The sequence below is a fragment of the Bos indicus x Bos taurus genome, chromosome 14 (genome assembly GCF_003369695.1).
Source record: "Bos indicus x Bos taurus breed Angus x Brahman F1 hybrid chromosome 14, Bos_hybrid_MaternalHap_v2.0, whole genome shotgun sequence".
NCBI lineage: Eukaryota > Metazoa > Chordata > Mammalia > Artiodactyla > Bovidae > Bos > Bos indicus x Bos taurus.
Genome location: NC_040089.1, coordinates 26,357,099 through 26,363,255, shown reverse-complemented (window position 1 = coordinate 26,363,255; position 6,157 = coordinate 26,357,099). Strand labels below are relative to the sequence as shown.

Below are 6,157 nucleotides of genomic sequence, written 5' to 3'. Positions count from 1 at the left end.
CTAATGCCTATCCATGGGCGATAGCTAAAAGAGACTGTAAAAATCTGTTTCCTAGAGAAGGACCAGGCTTGGAGTTACTTGGTCAGTGAGGTCAATGGTTCCTCATCGTTATATTCAATTTTAGTAACAAGTTCCTATTACTGAGTTGGGGCAAACACCGGAGTACATATTTTTAATGATGTGTTAACTTGTAAATGCATAATTAAATACCACAAAGTGATGGTACATTAGCTTAAGAGATGCTTTTTAAGAACAAACCTTGGGACTTCCCTGGTGGTCCAGCGGCTCAGACTTTGCACTTCCAATGCAGAAGACCCTGATTCGATCCCTGGTCACGGAACTAGGCCCCACATGTCACAACCAGGAGTTTGCATACTGTAACTAAAGAGATCCTGCATGCTGCAATACAGATGGAAGATCCTGTGTGCTGCAAATGAGACCCAGCACAGCCAAATAAATAAATAAATATTTTTTGAAAAGGAACAAAAACCAATCCACCCATACTCATGTACTTCTCTTAATTCTTCCCAGTATCTTATCTGGGAATATCACACACACACACACACACACGCACACGCACATGCACACACACACACAGACAGACACATGACACGTACATGCCTCTTGAGTTGTGGATGATGGGGACAGAGGACACACCCCTCAGTGGCTGCAGTAGCACTGCTGGGTGGGGCTGAGAACCCTAGTCATGGCAGGGGGCACATGTGTGTGCTCCTTTATCTCTGAAGGCAGCTGCAGAACAAGATACCCAGGAGATGGGGAGGACAATTTGGGGTGTGAACCACGGAGCATCGTTAGCAGGCTGCTCCAGGATGACCCCTCTGTCTCCAGCTCCCTTAAAAAAAATTGTATTTATTTTTGGCTGTGCTGATCCTTCATTGCTTTGCACAGGCTTTCTCTAGTTGTGGTGAGCGGGGGCCACTCTTCCTTGTGGTATGTGGGCTTCTCATTTCGGAGCACAGGCTCTGGGGCATGTGGGCTTCAGTAGTTGCGGCTCCCAGGCTTTAGAGCACAGGCACAATAGTTGTGGCCCATGGTCTCAGCTGCCCCGCAGGAAGTAGGATCCTCCGGGACCAGGGGTGGAACTGGTGTACCCTGCATCGCAACGTGGATTCTTATGCCCTGGGCCATAAGAATTCTTATTCCCTGGGCCAGAGAAGTCCTCCAGCTCACTTTTAACAGCAGTGATACAGAGAGTGTGGACAGTGATGGGAGGAAAGGACAGAAGTGAGCGGGAGGATGAGAGAGAGAATGAAGGAGGGGAGAAGGGCTCTCAGTAAAGCACGGACGATATTTCAGAGGTAAATGCTCAGACTTCCTGGTTTGCCTGTTGTCCTTGAATAATCAGAAATAGTGTCCCTTCACTCTAAAAGTATCAACTATGGATGACAAATTGTTACCCTAGATACACGCCCCAAACGCTGGCTTCATCACTGATGACAGTCTTGGGACCTGAAAGGGTCAAATGGTGCAGCTAGGAAAGGAAAACTGCTGAGGATTTGGAGATAACTACGAAAAGAAAGCATCACTGCGTTTTTCTTGTATATTTCTATGACTTGACTGATACGCTTCTTGCAGCTTAGCTGGGTGGAGAAGTGTTTTTGTATCAAACATTATAATCTTAAGATTCGATGAGACTTTTCATCAAACCTCTCCCACTATCTCTGTCCTCCTTTTGCTGCTGAGACAGCCCTGAGGGCCCTGAGGGCACTCACACCTTGCGTTATTTCCTCCCCCTGAGTGTAGGCTAGGTTTGGGGACTTGCTTCTATTAGATAGAATGGGGCATGGGCGGGCGATGGAATGCTTCTTCCAGGTTAAGTTATAAAAAAAAAAAACTCTGGATTCACCTGGTTGTCTCTCTCTCTCAAACCAGCAGTCATGTCCTGAGCTGCCATTTGGAGAGGCTCACATGGAAAGGAACTGACATCTCCAGCCACCAGTTACCAGGGGCAGAGAGTGCCCACGGCCACGTGAGTGAGCATGGAAGCAGACCCTGCCCCAGTCGAGCCTCACGATGACAGCAGCCCCAGCCCACACCTTGACCACAGCCTTGTAAGGGGCAGAGGTTGGCACCCAAGCCAAGCCTAGAGTCTTGACCCACTGAAACCGTGAGATGATGTTTTATAACCTTACATTTTGGAATAATTTATTATGCAGCAATTGATAAAACTTAGATGAGCACCATTTTTGTCCCCTTGCAGGGTCCATGGATTAACTTCCTACCAACCACATCCGATTAAAGCAAGTCCCACAACTGGCCATCATTGAACAATGTTTTTTTTTTTAATGATTTTTTTTTGATGTGGACTTTATTTTAAAATCTTTATTGAATTTGTTACAATATTGCTTCTTTTTACGTTTTGGTGTTTCATTGGCCCCAAGGCATGTGGGATCTTACTCCCTAATCGGAGATTGAACCCATACCCCCTGTATTGGAAGGCAAAGTCTTAACCACTGGACCACCAGGGAAATCCCTGTCACTGAACAATATTAATCGAGTGTCTGCTGCTTAGTAGGAGGTCAGGGAGTCAAGAGTTTCTGAGGGAAATGGCCACAGTGAGAGGGGTATGTATGCAGGGGAGACGTCATTCTGATGAATGTGCCCACAGCAGATCTCGCCGTACTCATGTCCAATGCCTCTTACCATTTATCTTGTTTATGTGAGGACTCCTTTTCAACCCCTCACATCAAACCACCTTCTCCGTCTTAGGAGCTGCCCTTCAGCTATGGGACCTGAAGCCAGGCTTTCCACCCAAGACCCTGATCCTTCTCATCCCTTTCATCTGGGTGGAGGCCAAGGCCCAGCACATGGAGCTGTGTGACCTTGGGCAATCTGCTTCACCTCTCTGTGCACCTGTGAACTCAAACAAACATTGGGTAGGGGCTTCTCTGATGGTCCAGTGGTTAAAGCTTTGCCTTCCAATGCAGGGGGTGCAGGTTTGATCTCTAAACAGGGAACTAAGATGCCACATGCCTCTTGGCCAATAAACCAAAACAAACCAGAAGCAGTATTGTAACAAATTCAATAAAGACTTTAAAAATGGTCCACACACACACAAAATCTAAAAGGAAAAAAAACAACCAAAAACCACTGGATGATAGTAATACTGGGCACAGATGACCATGCACCTCTTGTGTATAAGGACTAGAAATGGTTAGCTATTTTAGAATGCAGAGCCATCAGAACTACATGAGAACAGTCCTGCAGGGTGCTCAGGCATAACGATGTTAGCTTGTGCTTACAGGAGCACCTGGCTTCCAGAGAACGCTCTGTGTACCTCAGCCACTATTGTCACAGTATCATTTGGCACAAATATAAAGCAGTCATGTTTAAATCAATACACTTTCTTGAGCTTGGACTACCGCCTCCAATTTCCAATCTAAATTTTTGGAATTTGACGTGAATTGTGAAATAACCCACTGACATAGGCTGGATTTTTAGAGAGTGGTTCATGACTCAGGGGCCTCAAAAGAAATAAGTCCTCCCTCTGCGTCTGGAAGATCCCCTGGAGGAGGAAATGGAAACCCACTCCAGTGTTCTTGCCTGGGAAATCCCATGGACAGAGGAGCCTGGCAGGCTACAGTCCATGGGGTCACAAGGAGTCAGACACGACTGAACAGACTCTTAATATAAAAACAAAACAAAACTACAAAGCCTTTGGAAGTCATCTGCACTCAAAAGAGTTGAGGGGCAAGTCCTGAATTCCTTTAAGAAAAAGGAAATAGCCTATTTAATGGGTGAAAAGACAACACTACAGAGTTCATGGAATTTTTGAGGAATCGTAGTTTGTAAAATAAACGAGGCAGTCTGGAAAAGTCAGTCAAAGGAGAAGGTGGTTTAAGTTTCATTATTTTTGATCCAGGGGATGAATCTAGGCCCAGCGATGATGCAGATATTTGCAATAACCTCGTCTCACAGATGCTCCTCACAGTGGTAATCTTCAGCAGACTAAGGACATATATGTATAGAATGCATGATTTATAAGGCCTGGAAATGCACTGTTTTGAAATTAAAATCCAGAGGGGGATTATACACACACATACAACACACACACACATGAACACACACGCATCATAACTTTCACAAGAAGTTTGGGTGTACCTGTGCCCGGACTTTCTTTCTTCCTGCTTCCCTGGTTCTGCTTCTCTCCTGACTTCTGACCACCTCTTTGCTCCACTTGGGATGTGCCAGTGCTGGATGGTTTTGATTGGAGCCACAAGTATTCAAGGTGGTGATGATACAGTAATTCTCCTACATACAAACCTTCAAGTTGTGAACTTTCAAAGATGCTAACATGCATTTAGTTCCAGCAAGGAGGCTGCACGTGTGCCATCAACATCAGGCTTGAGTCAAGCTCAGCTCACCTGCTGTCTCCTGTTGCTGACAGTCCTTCAGCTCTACCATCTCCCACCTCCTCTCCCTCCTCCCATCAGTAACTCTTCCTGTCTGTTCACTTGATGCCAGCCCCTGTGCGTCAGCTGCTGTGCTGTACTATTGTACTTTACATTGTACTGTAAGATTAAAAATGTTTTTTTTTTTTTTTTTATGGATTATTTGTGTGAAAAGTATTATAAACCTATTACAGTACAGGACTACATAGCCGACTGTTAGTTGAGTACCTAAGCTAACTTTGTTCAACTTAATGAACAAACTGGACTTACGAACAAGCTTGGAACAGAACTCATTTGTATGCAAGGGACTTGCCGTACATAAAGTCTGCAGAGAATTTCCCCACAAGTACAGGAGTAGACATGGAAAAAGAGATCTATGAATGAGTATATTAAAAAAAAACTACAGCAGATTCTAGACCCTTGAATTCAAAGTGTGGTCCTTGGACCATCAACACTGGCATCACCTGGGAGCTTGTCAGAAATGTAGAATATCAGACTTCAAACCAGACCAACTAAACCTGAATCTGTTTTTCAACAAGATCCTCAAAGATGTGTATGCCTATTAAAGTTTTAGAAGCATTTCCTGACAAACATATTAGGTTAAACTCAGGTTCTTATGGTGGCCTGGCACAGCAGTAAAAGTGTGGAAACTGAAGCTAGACAGTCCAAATCCTGTCTCCATCACTTACAGTCTGAATCACACAGCTTTTTCAACTTCTCAGAGACTCGGTTTTCTCATCTGGAAAATGGGAATAACAGCACTACCCAATTGGATTGTTAATTGAATTAACAATGGCAGAATTCTTAGAATGGCATATAGCGATTCAGTGCCATATAAGTATTGTTTAAGTATATTGTTCTAAAGCTATGTAGGGCTTCCTAGGTGGTGCTAGTTGTAAAGAATCTGTCTGCAATGCAGGAGACTCAAGAGACTCAGGTTCGACCCTGGGTCAGAAAGATTCCCTGGAGCAGGGTATGACAATCCACTCCAGTGTTCTTACCTGCAAAATCCCATGGATAAAGAAGCCTGGTGAGCTATATAGTCCATGGGTCACAAAGAGTCGGACACGACTTAGCAACTGAACAATAACAACTTCAGGCACTTGAAAATAGCTGTGGATGGGATATCTAAAGGAGAAAATAGAATAAGCTCAGGATAACTTTGAAATAAATCTAAAAACCAGATGCACAGAGTCTTATACATACCTTTCTTAAGAGGTCGGGAGTCACAGAAACAAATGACATGAAAACTGTGACTGTATGTAAATCAGCCCCACCAGGTACTGAGGACCTGCTCTGTGCCAGCCAGTTGGCAGATGCAGAGCAGATTCACGGGGAAGCCAAAGAAGCTCGGCTCAGTGCCCCTCACTTCCATGGGGTCCCTGGCAAGGCCCTTGAAGGGGCTCTAATAATTTTATAGTCTTAATTTTGTATACTTTTTAGGAGGGTCATTTTATTGAAGTATAATATTACATAAGGGCATTAATAGCAGACACTTCTGCATTGTCCTTCCTAAAGAGCAGACTGTGTAAGTTTCAGCAGTACATCACCGCAGCAGCCTCTGCTTGACCTCGTTTACAGCGAGGCCTCCTTTCTCTCCTCCTGCCTCTCATCCCACCTATGGAAGCAGACTTTGCTCACCAAATGCCTCCTTGAGTTCTGACTGAGTTATGAGAGACTTCTAGTATCCCGTTTACACCTTGATAGGCTTCCCAGGTAGCTCTAGTGGTAAAGAACCTGCCTGC

General features: G+C 44.7%; 1 long non-coding RNA gene across 1 annotated transcript; it reads right to left on the bottom strand.

Moving 5' to 3' along the window:
• Positions 1-271: 271 nt before the first annotated feature.
• Positions 272-5,536, bottom strand: LOC113903948. Its single transcript, XR_003514357.1, has 3 exons — positions 5,414-5,536; positions 4,123-4,272; positions 272-427 (listed from the first exon to the last, which is right to left on the bottom strand). It is a non-coding gene; the product is annotated as an uncharacterized LOC113903948 (long non-coding RNA).
• Positions 5,537-6,157: the final 621 nt, after the last annotated feature.